General features: G+C 40.3%; 1 protein-coding gene across 1 annotated transcript in view; it reads left to right on the top strand.

The window, feature by feature from the left end:
* LOC144891009 (uncharacterized) overlaps positions 1 to 17,569 on the top strand; it is a 580,316-nt gene that overhangs the window by 275,282 nt on the left and 287,465 nt on the right. The gene's annotated exons all lie outside the window — the stretch shown is intronic.

Genomic DNA, 17,569 nt, shown 5'->3' with positions numbered 1-17,569 from the left:
GGTCACTTTGATAGTGTTGACTAACTGACCAACATAGAGAATATACCAGTGTCTCAATGCAATCTTCACTTCCATGGTGACAGACAGCTCAGAGACTTAGAGTACTTCAAAATACTATTTAATAAAACATTTAAATAATACTTACATTATTTTCTAACTGGTATCTCCATCCAGGTCATACTATCCTCTTCAATCTAAAATATAAAACAAGCCCGGCTACGCCACTATTAGACTTTCGGTCTTGTTCTTTAATACCATCCAAAACTTGTATGTGACCACTACTGTACTGGGGCAATAGGCAGTTGTATATCATGAGAATTGTTACTTGGGGGCTGGGCATTTGAGGGCAATTTCAATCAATCTCGAGCTGTCTCTAAAAATGCAAAGAAAAGGAAATTCAACACATTCAAAGTCTTAAAGCAGTATCTTAAACTCAATGAGTTATGAATGCTACACACACAATTTACTTTGGGGTAGGAGGAGGCCATCATGCATGAGCTGCACCAATCCCAGAATTCATCACAAGCTTCCTACAAGTGCTGCCAATATCTCCATATCCTGTGATGCATCAACGTAGCCTACCTATCTAATTAGGTTTCCTCTGCATATAAATGCATTAATCGAATACCTTTTGGTTTTCGTAGAGTTTTTCTTCCACCCTATTTTTCACCTCTGAAAACTTTAAAATCAATGTTCTCAGCAACCGTTAGTCCGATTGACACGAAAGTTTCACCAAGTGATTGGCTAGACATGTAGAATTTTTACTGCTAATTGTGACGTCATATGTCACGTCGTATGGGCGCCATCTTGGAAAACACCTTCAACTTTGCCCTCTATATCTCCGAAATGGTTCAATGGAAAAACATTGAGTCATGGTTCATTCTAAAGAACTCTGAAATGGGACCAAAAAACATGTTTATTTAGGATATAAAAAGTGCTAATGTTACAAAGTTAGAATTCGACAAATAGACCCCTTGATGTCACGAATTTCATACTTTTTACATGACCTTAGTGAGAAAAAAAATCATAATGCAAAAAATTTCGACGTCATATGTCACATTGTTCAGCCACCATATTGTTTTTCGTGACAAACACTAAAATCCCTTTTCCTCCCCAACGGCTGAACATATTGAGCCCAAACTTTGCAAACAGAATCGCATGCTCATGACAAACAAAAAGTTCCCACATGACAACATCGTATGTCGCATCGTTTTGGAGTTATGACGTTTTTCAGAATAAACTTTAAATCCTATCTCCTCCTTAATTTTTAAAGATATCGAGTGGAAACTTTAAAGAAACGTTCCCCCATGTGGGGAAGGTAAAGCGTCACTTGGGAAGTTTCGATAAGTCACATGGTTTGGGTGCAATAAATAATTGAACGAAAATCTAAAAAAGCTTCTATCTCTTGAACCGCTGAATTGATCGACTTGAAATTTTCATGTAATGTAGCTGTCATTCAAGGGGAATAAGTGTTTAAATTTTTTTAACATGATTGGTTGTACGGTTTAGAAGCTAGAAGTCGTTATTGTTGAAAGAAGAAGAAACGCAACACTTCTTTTTCTCAGGCCATGTAACTGATTAGTTTCCTGCGTCGCAGCTTCGCATACCCTTGGTGATTTAGAGAGATAGGAACACGAGGAGAAGAATAAGGTAAGTTGGAAGTTTGTGTGATTTGTAGTTTTTAAGTTATCATCGAATAAAGAAATTACGCTTTTGCTGAGGGCCGTGCCTTAACTTTCACTTGGTGTGATTCGTGCAGACGGCCAGTACGGGCTCATTTCAAGTCGGAATTAAATTCGGCTTTCGGATTTGGTAGTCGCTAAGGTAGTTGAATACTCGACCACTGCAAACCTGGCGAAAATCGGACAAAATATGGTTGAGTTACCTCAGATTAACACCCTGTACACGACGTGTAGGCTGCGCAGAGAGCGACCTCACGGGCTTATTTCAACCTAAAATTAAATTATGATTTCAGATTTGGCATTCACTCGGGTATACGCACACTCGACCAAAACAAATTTGGCAAAATTCCGACTATTTTTGATGAAAATATGACACTATCGCATTTATATGGAGAACTCACAAGTAAGCCTGTGTGGATGTGTATGTGTGTGTGGATATGTGTGTGGATGTATGTGTGTGGATGTGTGTGGATGTGTGTGTGTGTATGTGTGTGTGGATATGTGTGTGGATGTGTGTGTGTGGATGTATGTGTGTGGATGTGTGTGTTTGTGTGTGTGTATGTGTTTTGTGTGTGTGTGTGTGTGTGTGTGTGTGTGTGTGTGTGTGTGTGTGTGTGTGTGTGTGTGTGTGTGTGTGTGTGTGTGTGTGTGTGTGTGTGTGTGTGTGTGAGAAAAAATAATAATAATGTGAAAGCGGGGTTGTATGAAAGCGGGAAGGCGGAGGAAACTGGTCATCACTGCCAGCAGTTATGAAGTGGCAGTTCTAGTTCCAATTAAAATACATCCACCCCATCCACTGCAACTACCTTTCCGAGGAGACCGTTCCATATATGAACAACTCTCCAACTGAAAGACCCCTGCCTTAATCAGTCCTGAATCTCGTCTTTTTACCCTGAATCTAGTCCTAATACTGTCTAATCTGCTGAAAATTCAACTTTAAAAATCCACTGAAAAATCCTTCATTATCTTAAACATCTCCATCAGATCTTCTCATAACCACCTCTTTCCTAATGTAAAAAGTATAAGCTTCAGAGGATGCTTTTATGCAAGTCATTATAAAACTGATTTTTTTTTTTTTTTTTTAGGAAGATGATAAATGATGTCATTGCCAGCGTGAAGACAAAAATGAATTCAGTAAATTTTCAAGAAAGGATCTCCGACTAATGAACAGAAAAATAACAAAAATAACATATATGGCTTATTACAAATGGCGTTCCAAACTGCCTCCGAGAGTGGTACGCATAATAATTGCCTGTACCGTCTTGCTTAGTCAAAAACAACTGCAATCAAAACGTCAGAGCTGTGTCTGCAGGATCAAAAAATAAATAAATAAATATTGTCTGGTTGCAACTACACATCATTGCAACAAGAGCAATCGGTTTTGCGAGCTGTCATAACAAAGGCCCGGAAGAGTGCACGCCATTGTTGATTGAAGCATTAATCAAGATGTCACAAAAATATTTGTGGCTTCCCGGTCTATATTTTATAAGCAAATTTGCTTATTCTCTTGGCATGATAACAAGTGCTTAAGTTCAGTGTTTATATAACTACAGTCAGTTCTTGCTTTCCACAGCAGCACGACCTGCCAAGGTCTGGTGTGTGTGTGGGGAATACTGAGGATGCGTTTGTGGGCCTGCTTTCAGTTTGCTAATCTCCCCTCTTTCCCCTCCACCAGCAGTGTCTTTGAAACTCCGATTCCACCTCTTGAGCATTCAGCTCATCCGCTCATATTGCCATGTTACATTCCAATTCCGATCTCCATTTCCGACATTTGCACAATGACAGAGATCAAGGGTTGCGGTTTGTGGGTTTTATTTTAAGTGTTGAAGCCTCTTTAATATTTGGCTGTCCTTCCTTCCATCCGTCCGAAAGAAATGAAAAAGAAGAACCTCCCTAACCCACCGTATTTAATTCTAAAGGGTTCTGAAGTGTAATTCTAGGGGGTTCTAAAGGGTAATCCTAAAGGGTTGTAAAGTGTAATTCTAGAAGGTTCTAAAGGGTAATTTTAAAGGGTTCTAAGGGGTAATACGAAATGGTTTTAAAGTGTAAATCTCGAGGGTTCTAAAGGGTAATTCTAGAAGGCTCTAAATAAAAGGGCAATTCTAAAGGGTTATAAATTGTAATTATAGATGGTTATAAAAGGTGATTCTAAAGGGTTATAAAGTGTAATTCTATTAGGTTTGAAAGGGTCATTTTAAAGTGTTCTAAAGGGTAAATCTAAAGGGTTCTAAAGGGTAAATCTAGAGGGTTCTAAAGGGAAATACTAAAGGGGTTTAAGGTGTAATTCTAAAGGGTTCTAAAGGGTAATACTAAAGGGTTTTAAAGGGTAATTCTAGAAGGCTCTAAAGCGCAATTCTAAAGGGTTATAAATTGTAATTATAGATGGTTCTAAAAGGTTATTCTAAAGGGTTCTAAAGTGTAATTATATAAGGTTTAAAAGGTAATTTTAAAGTGTTCTAAAGGGTAAATCTAGAGGGTTCTAAAGGGTAATAGTAAAGGGTTTTAAAGTGTAATTCTTGAGGGTTCTAAATGGTAATGCTCAACGGTTTTAAAGGGTAATTCTAGAAAGTTCTAAACGGCAATTTTAAAGGGTTATAAAGGGTAATTCTAAAGGGAAATCCTAAAGGGTAATTCTAAAGGGTTCTAAAGTATCATTCCAGAGAGTTATAAAGGGTTATAAAGGTATAGAAGGTTCTAAATCAGTGGTTCCCAAACCCATGGTCGTGACCCAAATGAGGGTCACGAGGATGTTCCTGAGGGTCACGGGACAGTCTCAAAAAAGGAAATATTACAGTTTTATAAGGGGATTACTTCACTGGCACAATATGAAGGATTATTGAAATAGTAATTAAAGTAGAATAGTTGTGGATAATATAGCATCTGTTATATTTGTAATTCACGTGTTATAATTCACATGTAATTTATGTTTGAAATTCATATGTTATAGTTCATATGTATGGGAAACCGAAGTGACAGTTGGTTGTGGAGAGTGGGAAGAGCTAAGGAAAGATGGGGTTTTTGGAGGCCTAATGGGCATGCTGTGCTGTGTTGAGATTTTGGATTAAACCATTGACGTTACCATCAAGTACGTTTCGGGTTATTGCTGGATACAACAGCTTCCATATACGCTTAACATAATAACGTTCGAGTCCGTTCACGTCCAATACTCGTACGTCAAGCAGACCAGCGAGCAGCCTGTTGTTAAGTCGCACTCTTATCTGAATGTGATATTATAGATGACGCTGTAATTTTAGCGTTTTGAATTTAATTATCAAATGCATTGTTTTTATTCGTTAAGCGTTTTTATTTAAACAAAAAACCTTTGATTTTTTATACATTCAGAACTGTTCCACATGAGTTTTATCATTGGAGTTAATTTTATTATATTCTGTTACCAAAATTTCTTTTTTATTCTGAATCATTCAAAAATGTTCTAGAAAACCAATTTTTCGCTTGTGTCGACAGTTCACAATCTGACGGTCTCGTGTGTTCACAATCTGACAGTCGTGCTTTCACTTGTTTACTGGAGGCTGAGATATAGTTACGACAAACAAATAAGTATTGCCTGCATCTTACTTGTCTTTATTGACGTGTGGTTTTTGATGAATGTTACTGTGTGTGGAGTTGAATAATATAATAATTATTAGTAATTAACTTTACAATTGGTTATTTTAAACTTTTTGAACAATTTCCAATGTTTTTTAAAAATGTTATAATTTATAACTCTTTTCATTCCAGGTCTGGTCTTTAACTGGAAAAATGGTCCATCACAAAACACAACTGCTGTATAAGCCTGAGTTTTTGAAATATGGCTTCACCGAGATGAGAGAAAAATCTGGGAATGTCCATCCTCAATGTGTTCAATGCCTGCAAGTCCTCGCCAATGCATCTATGAAGGAAAACAAATTGAAGCGTCATTTGCATTCAGTTCATCCAAACTTTGGCGAAAAGCCACTGAGTTACTGGGAGGACAAAGAAGATCAGGTAAAACGAAGTCGGATTGAAGCTCCCTCAAGTTCAGCCTTTTCTCTGGATAAAGCTTCCTTTGCGTCCTTTGAAGTGGCATGGTATATTGCAAGATGCAAAAAAGCCCTACAACATTGGAGAGGAGTTGGTGAAGCCAGCAGCAGTGGCAATGGTGAAAACTGTTTGCGGAGCAGATATTGCCAGGGACGATTGAATCAGTACCACTTTCTGACAATAGCATCAAATGTAAAATTGATCTCATTTCAGATGATATTTTTTGCTCAAATGATTGTGGCACTGGAAAAAGCAGGAAAATTTCCGTTAGACATTGCAGGTGAATCAGTAGACATTGCAGGTGATGCTCACTTATGTTTTTTGTAAGGTACAGAGGAGAAGACGACATTCTGAAATAATTTCTTTTCTGCAATGCCCTGTCAAGTACCAACACTGGAGAAGACATCTTTAATGTGATGAACAATTTTTTCAAGAAATATGATCCAGACTGGTTGAATTGTTTGGCTGTGTGCACTGACAGAGGTCCATCTGTGATGGTAAGTCGCTTGGGTTTTGTTACTAGTGTTAAAGCAGAAAACCCCGATATCATAATTCACTGGTTCTTACATCGGGAAAACCTTGCCACTCAACCTTTGCAGCAGGACCTCCATGCAGTTCTCAATAATGCTATCCAAATTGTGAATTTCATCAAGGCCAGGGCTTTAAACTCACGCATTTTCCATAAAATGTGTGAAGAGATGGGATCACATCACCAGGTCTTGTTGTTCCACTCTGATGTTCGTTGGCTCTCTCGAGGGAAGATTCTCAGAAGAGTTATTGAACTAAAAACTGAAATTGAATTTTTTTTACGTGAGCAGAAATATGCACTAGCAAACTGCTTTAAAGATGCTGCTTGGCTGGAAAAGCTTGCCTATTTGGGTGACATCTTCATGCACCTGAATGAACTGAATTCAGACATGCAGGGCCGTAATCATACCATGGTGGACATAGGTGAAAAAATTGCCTCATTCAATATTAAGCTTGCTCTTTGGAGAGAAAAACTGGCTAAAGGAAAAACGGCTGCCTTTCTAGAACTGAGTGCTGTGCTGGAAGATGCGTCGGAATATATCCCTTGTTGACGTCAAAAGTATTTTCGAAGATCATCTTACGAACCTTCAGGAAGAGATGGACAGGTATTTTCCAGAAAACGTCGACCTCAAGAAGCATAGTTGGATCAGAAATGTGTTCAATGTGGACGTCAGTGAAGTCGGAGAAGATATTCCGGGATTTGAAGAAGAACTTATAGAACCTCCAGAAAAATCAAGTGCAGAAGCAACGCTTTGAAAAGTTCCCGTATTCGAAATTTTGGGACCCAACTTAAGGATAAGCCCATTCTGCCTCGGGAGGCTGAAAAAGCTCTTCTCCCTTTTCCAACAATATATCTCTGTGAACTAAGATTTTCAGGTCATGTTGCAATCAAGATGAAAGCAAGGAACCACGTGGATCCTCAGCATGATTTGCCTTGTGCTGTGTCCATCAACACAAAAGCAAACTTAGAGCTTACCCACAAAATGAAGCAGTACCACGGTAACCACTGAGAAAATCTTCGTGTAATAAAGTCTCATTTTCATGTAAATTTGTTTTTCATTTTGTCCAATTAAAAAGTCTTTGAAAAGAACTATGTGTTGGTAATTAATTTAATAAAACAATATGAATAAACACAACATATCAAAATGATAGGTCATTAACACTGCATGTGCAGCATGTAGGGTCGCCAGGCCAGGACAAGAATGTATTCAGGGACGCCACCAAAAAAGTTTGGGAAACACTGTTCTAAAGGGTAATTCTAAAGTATAATTCTTGAGGGTTCTAAAGGGTGATTTTAAAGGTTTATAAAGGTTAATTCTAACGGGTTCTAAAGGTTTTCATTCATTTCTAGGCTTTGTCAATTTCATAATAAAAATGGCAAACTGAACCGCTTCCTTTGGACACAGGTGCAATTTCTTTGAGTGCGAAATACAAATCGGATATTCCCTATTTTTTTATTTTTTTTGTATACTGAATCGAGGCTCGTGAAAGAGCTAACATTTATTTCACAAACAAATCAACCAGACAAACAAAATATACAAAAAGAGGGAGCGGAAGACAAGATGGGGAGAGAAGGGGAAGCACACAACCACAACATTTGAGAGCAGGGAGAAGTGTGGGAGGGAGAGGGCTTGGGGGCAGGACGCGTGGGAAGGGGAGGGGGGGGGGGGGGGAGAGGTATAAAACAAGGGGACCGAAATTAGCGGGGGTAGAAAAGAGTTTCCTATTTGGGTTAGGAAATTTATAATACCGTAATTTAATAATACCGAAATTTATAATACCGTAATATTATATAGTTTAAGTAAAGGAATTTGAGGTATTGGAAGGCAACTCATTCCTTAATAATTGATATTTTCTAGGTGTCTAGTAACGATCATTAATTGGATATCCATTAACTATACAAGGTTGTTTTCATGTGAATGAATTGATGAATAATCCAATGAAGGACCTGCTTCTGACCTCTGAATAATACTCCGTACAAACTGCGGAAACCATTGTGCTATTCCTTTGAGCTAAGTGATTTAAGTAATTCATAATACCTCAGAGGCAAGGCAAAGTAGGCCTAATGGAAGCAAAAAGGAAATTCGCTTCAACCACGAGAGGGTGTCCTGGGAGGGAATATATATATATATTTTGTATACAGAATCGAGGCTCGTGAAAGAGCTAACATTTATCACACAAAAAAAAATCAAACAGACACACAAAGTATATAATATGGGGAGTGGTAGACAAGATGGGGGCGAGAAGGGGAAACACATAAACACAACATTTGAGAGCAGGGACATCGGGAGATCTGTGGGAGGGAGAGGGCTTGGGGGGAGGAGGCGTGGGAAGGGGGGGGGGGGTGGGAGAAGTATAAAACACAAGGACACCAAGGACTTCCAGGAAAGAAGTTGGTATTTCAAAAAAGTGGACCTGGGGTGAAATTAGCGGGGGTAGAAAAGATCAAGGTTTTGGATGGGGGAAGATAAGAGATGGTGGTGAACAGCTGTTTTAAAGACCTGGAGGGAGGAGTGGGATTGAAGAGAGTGAGGGAGTTTGTTCCAGAGGCGGGAGAAAAGAGGAATGAAGGAGTGAAGGTGAGCAGAGAGTCTTGATTTTGGCAGTTTACACCATTTAGAATACAAGCACATCACCGTTTACTCGAGAGGTTCCATTCCTCCGAGTGATGTGATGAGAGAACAATGTATGTTTATTTACTTCTGGATAAAGCATGGCCCGGCCAGGTAGAACTTTCTTGAGAAAAGCAAGCAACAGAGATCTGGGGTTGCGCGACATATTGGAGTGTTGCCGCATGGGAGAGGCCATATTTACCATGCGTAGCACGGAAGATGAGGGTTCCATTGCCGCAGAAGTGTAGTGTGCGTGTGTGTGTGTGCGTGCGTGTGCGTGCGTGCGTGTATGTCAAAGCCCTCACATTTCAGAGCAGACCTTGTCAAAAAACACCCTTCGCGAATCTGTCACAGCCGTCAGCAGTTTATGCCAGATGCTTTGAGATGGATGCTGGCAGCCCATCGAGAGGCTGTTATTCCGACAACGGAATACGAGACTAATTCATCACATGCTTCTACTTAGGATGCCACCTCATGCACCAGTGGAAAATTTATGAACTTGATCAATTTTTGCTCATTTGTTGTGTGTCAAAAGTTTATCATGTAAGCAACACAATGGTGGATGGAGGGAAACAGCTGGTAAATTACTTCCAATGATAGATGCATAAGATGTATCCTCTGTGACAAAATAGGGAGACGCAGAGAAAAGCAATCGATCTCTGTTGCAATTTGGTGCACCATGGATATACTTGTCATGAAAACCTTTTAGAGCCTGTTTTTTTGGTTCGCATTATACCTGGGGTCCTAGGTGGGAGAATAAGTGGTGGAGTTGAGTGAAGGGGAAAATATACATCCTCCACATAAATATTGACTTAACTGTAGAGTTGACATATTGTTCTGTTGTGTCAATATTACAATTAATGTTTGAATTTATTTTAAAGTAGCATTAATATTAATATAGATAGTGATGTGCCAGCTCTATTACAAGCCTTAGCCCAAGTATAAGAATAACCCAATGACCACTCTGACAGAACTACAGAGTCCCTTGGCTGAGATGGGAGACCCTGCAGAAGGCCAACAGTCTCTGCAGCACTTCATAAATCTAGGCTTTGTGGTAGAGGGGCCAGATGGAAGCCACTCCTGAGAAAAAGGCACGTGACAGCATGCCTGGAGTTTGCAAAAAGGCACGTGATAGACTGGGAGCATGAAGGAAAAATATTCTGTGGTCTGATGATACTAAAATTGAACTTTTGACCGAAATGCAACCGCTATGTCTGGTGGAAATGGAGCACTACTCATCAGCCATCTGGCACCATCACTACTGTGAAGCATGGTGGTGGCAGCATCATGCTATGGGGATGCTTTTAAGAAGCAGGGACTAGGAGACTTGTAAGGATAGAGAGAACAAGCGTTACGCCTAGGTCCCGCGTTGTTGAAGTGATGCGAGTTGACATAGTGGAAGACGCAAGGCGGCCATCCTAGATTTTGACGTGGCGACCCAATTTTCAATAGCGTTCTCCGTTATGCCTAGATACACCCACACACCAGATTAGAAGTTAGTAGTTCGTTTATTTTTCAAGATATTTCGCTCACAAGGTTCAGACATATATATATGGTGGCGGCCATCTTGGATTTTGACGTGGTGACCCAATCTTCAATAGCGTTCGTCCTTATGCCTGGATACACCCATACACCAGATTAGAAGTTGGTACTTCGCTTATTTTTCAAGACATTCCGCTCACAAGATTCAGACATACATGGCGGCGGCCATCTTGGATTTTTACGTGGCGACCCAATTTTCAGTAGCGTTCTTCCTTATGCGTAGATACACCCACACACCAGATTAGAAGTTGGTACTTTGCTTATTTTTCAAGATATTCTGCTCACAAGGTTCAGACATATATATGGTGGCGGCCATCTTGGATTTTGACGTGGCGACCCAATTTTCAATAGCGTTAGTCCTTATGCCGAGATACACCCTCACACCCGATTAGAAGTTGGTACTTCGCTTATTTTTCAAGATATTCAGCTCACAAGGTTCAGACATAAATGGCGGCGGCCATCTTGGATTTTTATGCGGTGACCCAATTTGCAATAGCGTTCTCCCTTATGCCTAGATACACCCTCACACCAGATTAGAAGTTGGTACTTCGCTTATTTTTCAAGATATTCTGCTCCCAAGGTTCAGACATAAATGGCGGCGGCCATCTTGGATTTTTATGCGGTGACCCAATTTGCAATAGCGTTCTCCCTTATGCCTAGATACACCCTCACACCAGATTAGAAGTTGGTACTTCGCTTATTTTTCAAGATATTCTGCTCCCAAGGTTCAGACATACAGGGCGTCAGACATACATGGCGGCGGCCATCTTGGATTTTGACGTTGGTTGCATCCACACACCAAATTAGAATTCGGTCCTGCGCTTACGCACGCACGGATGCATGCACATATGGACGGAGGGGAAAACCATAGTCCCCCTTTCGCTCCGCGGTGCGACGGGGGACAACAATGAATGGAGCCAAATACAGGCAAATCCTTGAGGAGAACCTGGTTCAGAGTATAAAAGACCTCAGACTGCAGCAAAGATTTACATTCCAACAGGACAATGACCCCCATCCCCAAGCATACAGCCAAAGCCATACTGGAATGTCTTCAGAACAGGAACGTGAAAGTCCTTGAGTGACTCAGTGAAAGCCCAGATTTGAATCCCATTGAGAATCTGTGGAAAGATTTCAATATTGCTGTTCACCGATGCTCTCCATCCAACTTGACAGATTTTGAGCAAATCTGCAAGAAAGAATCAGAGAAACTTCCCAAATCCAGATGTGCAGAGCTGATACAGACATACCCAAGAAGACCTCGAAGCTGTAATCGCTGCCAACGCTTCCACCAAGTATTGACTCATGGGGCTGAACACATGTACATTCGATATTTCTGAATTTCATTTTCAATAAATTTGTAAATATTTCTAAAAACATGTTTGCACTTTGTCATTATGGGGTATTTTCTCACAGGTACGAAGGTGCATCAAACTCCCAGTTTTTTGAAAAAAATTCTCTATTTTTTTATATATTTATTTTTAAAAATTAAAAGAAAAAGTTGAGGCCGGCCAACGTTGAGCAACTGGTCATGAACCTGGAGAATCACCTGTTCCTGCAGTCGATGAAGACTGACCGCATCACATCTTTTGGCACCTACAGCAAGGTCGCAGAAGGTATCAAATGCCCCGTTTTTGAAAAATATTCTCATATTGATCTCGTCAAACGTTTTTTGTTAGACTGGCCGCCCCCATATAGCATTTCTGTAAATTATTTCAGATTCTCGATTTTGTATAGAACCCACACCAGGATTGGGTAAAAATAGGGTACCCCCGCTAATGGGCACCATCTGCTATACACCTCAGCTCACACCTCCTTGTATGTCGGACAGTCCAGCCTCTGAACACCAGAACACCAATGGCAACGTGACAGGCCAGTGCTGTGTTTGGTCTGGGCAGCGCCATCAATAAGGAGGATGCACAGACAACAGGAATAAGTCTCCCCACCTGCCGTCAAGTCCTGCACTGTCTCATGCATCACATAGAGAAGGGTGTGGTGGCGAAGTGCACTGGCTGTCCTGGTCCTCCCCCAAAATGAGCGTCTGCACAGCTCGTCCTAGCTCAGGTCGCCGACTTTTACAAGAAGGCCAACATACTCACTGTCTCTGACCACCAGGCATGCATCTTGCTCATTCAACTGCTGGATGCCAACTGCAAGATGAGGGAGATCACGACAGCTCATAAATCAACCCCCGCCACACTCACCAAGCTGCGGTCCATGGAACAATGACTGGATCGACCTTCTGATTGTGGCCACCCAACATTGAGCAGCTGTTCACGAAACCGGAGAATTGTCTGTTCCTGCAGTCGATAAAGACTGACCGCATAGCTTCTTTTGGCACCTACGACAAGGTCCTGTTGCAGACGGTGCACCGTCACCAGGTTCCTGAGCAGTCTGAGGAAGAACGGCCAGAGCGGAAGGTGCAGAAAATTGGTGCTGCTACTTCCATCATTTCGTTGGCAGATGACAGTGAGGAGGCAGCAGGCAGCAATGATGAAAGTGATGCGACTGCAACTCGGAGCCATCATCACAGTGAGCACAACAGCACCCCTACGTTCATTCCTCACGATATCCTACGCCACCATCCGAAGTTGGCTTCCCTAGCCACTCGACTCAAGCTGACACCGACACAACAGGCCAGCATCACAAAGGCCATAACTGATGGAGCAGGGGAAATACCACCAATGTATCAACTTGTCATGTTTCGAAAAGAGAATAATAAACATAAGGGCAACACCCCTGGTGCTCACCTGGTAGAATAAACAGTATACTACACTGATTAAAGGTATTTTAAACCAATTTCAATGGTTGCTAGAAGACAGGGCAACATGTAGAATCGGGGTTTTTTTGGTTTTGTTTTTGTATACAAGATCGAGGCTCGTGTAAGAGCAAGCACATTAAACACAAAAAACATAAACGGACACATAAAACATATAATAAAGGGAGTGGGAGACAAGATGGGGGGAGAGAGAGAGGAAAGGACAAGCGCATCAACAGTAGAGAACAGGAACATCGGGAGATCTGTGGGAGGGAGAGGGCTTCGGGAGGGAAGGGGTACACGGTATAAAACAGACACTACCAGAAATTTCAGGAATGAAGTCGGAGATTGAAAGAGGTGGATTTGGGGTGTATTAACGGGGGTAGAAAATATCAAGGTTTTGGATGGGGGAAGATAACAGATGGTGGGGAACAGCTGTTTTAAAGACCTGGATGGAGGAGTGGGATTGAAGGGAGTGTGGGATTTTGTTCCAGAGGCGGAAGAAAAGAGGAATGAAGGAGTGAAGGTGAGCAGAGAGTCTTGATTTTGGCAGTTTAACCATAAGAGGGTTGCAGGCAGATCTTGTGCGACCTGTAGGAATATTTGGGGGACAGAGCCCAGAGAGAGCTGGAGGAGCAAGGCCGGAGAGGAGTCGGTAGAAGACAGAAAGACCACCAACCTGCCTGCGGTGAGTGAGTGAAAGGCCCTCGGAGTTAGCTTCATCGCGGGAGATTCCAATGATTCTGAAAGCTTTGGTTTCAACAGCGTGAAGACGAGCTCGGTGTGACACAATGTACTAACATAATCATAATCATATCATAATCATAACCAACATAATAATAGCATGTGTACTAACATAATCAAAAGACTTTAAAAAAAAAAATACCGATTTTTGGGGGGCAACCCTTATCCCCCAGTCCCCTCCCATCCTGTACCTCCTCAGACTCCAATTTTTCCAATGCCTTGAACAAACATTGGTACATCACTGGTGATGAAGGTTGTGGTGAAGTTTCATTGAAACTTCGTTCCAGGTGAGCTAAATTTTTTGAAAAATATTCATTTTTTGGTTTGTTGGTTACCCGATTACCTAATTTTTAAAAAAAACTGAACTAAACCTTTTTCAATTTTGATCCCACCACCTTTTGGAGGACAATTTTGGAACCAGTGACCTTGAATTACTTTAAGAAAGTGTTCTTACTTTTATAAAATAAGAAAAATCTCACATTTGGCCAAAGCAACCCATTAGCGGAGTACTGATTTTTACCTTATCGTGGTAGGGGTCTAAACAAAATAGAAAATTCAAATTATTTTAAAGAAATGGTATTTAGGGCTAATGTAACAAAAGCAAGTGTAACTAGATCCATATGAGAATATTTTTCAAATACAGGGCGTTTGATGCACCGGAACAAACACTTTTATTGAAGTTAGTCAATTAATCGAGGATTTTAGGGTGATTCAATTAATTAATTACCTCCACCATCAAAGGATGAATGAATGAATGAATAATCATTTTAAGGTCATTTTCCCCCGCTGGAGTGGGGGTTAGCCTTGCGGGCCCCATGACAATCATGGTTCCCTGTTTGAGGCAATGTTTTTATGGCCGGATGCTCTTCCTGACGCCAACCCTTAGTCGCCTCTTACGATGCGCAGGGATACGATTCTAAATCGGGGGAAAAAAGTGAAGTACACACCGGGATCATTCATCCCAGCAAGCTGGTACTCAATTTGCCGACCTCAGAAGGATGACAGGCTGAGTCAACCCCCCTGGTGTTAATTTAGCGATCGACCGGGATTACGAACCCAGGATCTTAGGATCCCAAGCCGGCACCCTAACCGCTAAGCCAACACCAGGCTTCCACCACCAAAGGATGACGGAGGTTATGTTTTCACCCATGTGTCTGTCTGTTTGTCTGTCTGTGAATAGGCTATCTCAAAAAGTTGTGGACAGATTCAGAGGACATTTTATGGACAGTTTGGGTGTGTGGCAAGGACGAAATTATTAGATGTTGGTGAAGAACTCAATACGGATAAAGTCCTGAGAATATTTTAAGTGATTCTTCACCAGTGAGAGATCGGGCCAAAAACTATATAAGAAAAGGTGGGGCTAGTTGAAATATTGCAGTTTTTTTAAAGAAAGCAAGGATGAAATCTCGATGGTGCTGCCATGTAATGGTAGTTAATGATGTTATCCTTCCATCATATTGTTTTCAATTCAAAAGGAAAGGAGTTGTTCTGAAGAGGAAGGTGAGTATGATTTTTGCAATTCTGAGTCAATATTTCTCTTTGAGGAAAAGTTATTTCACCTTGATGATGTACGGTAGTTAGATAAAGGTTAGTACCTTTTATGTATAATATATATATATATATATATATATATATATATATATATATATATATATATATATATATATATATATACAGTGCATTCAGAAAGTATTCAGACCCCTTCACTTTTTTCACATTTTGTTATGTTGCAGCCAAGGGTGTACTTACTTTTCCACATGCGAAATTTGCATTTATGTTTATTTAAATTATACAATGGACTACAAAATGTAACTGTTTCATGATATTTGTTATATTATATCACCTTTATCTACCAATATTGTTGAAATGAAGATCAAATAGCTGTATGTTGAAATATGTTGAAAAAGTCAAAACTTTACATGGGGTGTACTTACTTTTTCACGTGACTGTACATACACACGTACTAAGCCCCAGTATGAGGCAAAGTAAATCTTGTAACTAAAGCACTGTGTTGTGTACTGTACATAAGATTGTCACATGGACATTGGGGGTTAGTTGAAACAGAAACCATGGGGTTAGTTGAAACATGTTCAAGTTGAAACATGTTCCAACTAACCACACATCCAACTAACCAACCAACAAGTTGAAACATGTTCCAACTAACCACACATCCTATATTTTTACCAATATAAGTTTCTCAGACACTGCAGACATACCAAAGGAAAGGCTGAACATCCTGCATTTTCATTCCCTGACCCTTATGAAGTTGAAGAGTTTCGTCATGAACACAAGGCATTGTAATAAAACTACCAGCTCCAAACAAATTGGTCGTACAAAGCGTTGCTCGAAGAAACTTGTCTTCCAGGTAGATTTAGCTGCCTACAACCCAGAGTAGTTATTGCAAAACCAATTGTAATCAACATATTTACCTGAGAATAATTCTATATTCTGTGGCTTTTGAGGCTTAACCGAAACTTCAACCACACTAATGATTATAATCATTGTGTGATGTGTGTGTATTTGTGTGATTGAAGTTTAGGTTAAGCCTCTATAACCATGGAATAAATAATGTTCCAACTTACCCCACAGCATGTTCCAACTTACCACATGTTTCGGGTTAGTTGGAACACTTGATACATGGTTACCTGACTTCATATACACATGCAACTGTCAACTGTTAGCATTTCTCAATCTTACTATAATTCACCAAATGTCTGTCTGTCCGTCCGTTCGAAGGTACCGCAAAAACGGCTGAACCGATCGCAACGATATTTTGGGAGGGTAATCCTGGGACCCCCTGGAGTAAAATAGGCGAATATTGTTTTTCCAATTTTTCCAATTTTCCAGTTTTTCCAAACACGATGGAATAATATTTACCGATATGAACAGTGATGTGGATTTTATTTAAATTCTACAAATACTGTTTAGATTTTGATGAGAATTATGAACCTGCAGCAAATCCAGAAGTGGACAGATGACGGCAATGCGCGGGATTGATAATATCCAAATACAACCGTCATTCAATCGTAATGTTAAATCGTTAAATGTTCATCGTGTTAATCGTTTTGTTAAAGTATCAATTGATGATTGGAATTGAGTGAATACAATTACGATTTTGAATTCGTAATTGTGTTCACCCAACCGTACGGAACTTCACATCAGGATTTGCGTAGCACGGGTACCTCACTAGTATGTTATAATTGTAGCAAATATGCATATGTATGTAGTAGAATATCTTTTGTTTTTCTCAACAAAACCAAATGTAATAAAGAGTTTTCATGAATTTTTTTTCCAACTAACCCCACCTTACCCTTTATCTCAAATATCGATACGATATCTCAAAATATACAATATCTCAAAACGATATCTCAAAAAGTTGTTGACTGATTCAAACTAAATTTGGCAGAGAGGTTGAGTATGTGACAATGAAGAATTGATTCGATTTTGGCTCAGATCCAGACTACCAGTGGTATACAAAACGTAAACGGTTCAGCATGGCACAGGCATGAGATCTACTGAGTGCTGTTCTCGTTGAGACATGTACTTTAAACCACAATATAATTTTTATACGCACACACATGACAATGTCATCCGAACTTACCGCATTGCCATTTTCGATCAGATGTGCAGCACAACAAAATAGGAATCGCCAAAGCAAAATTGAAGTGAGTGTGGCCTTGGAGTAG

This window comes from Myxine glutinosa, chromosome 2 (assembly GCF_964187855.1).
Source record: "Myxine glutinosa chromosome 2, kmMyxGlut1.1, whole genome shotgun sequence".
In the NCBI taxonomy this organism is placed as follows: Eukaryota; Metazoa; Chordata; class Myxini; order Myxiniformes; family Myxinidae; genus Myxine; species Myxine glutinosa.
This window is presented reverse-complemented; position numbering and strand designations above follow the sequence as displayed.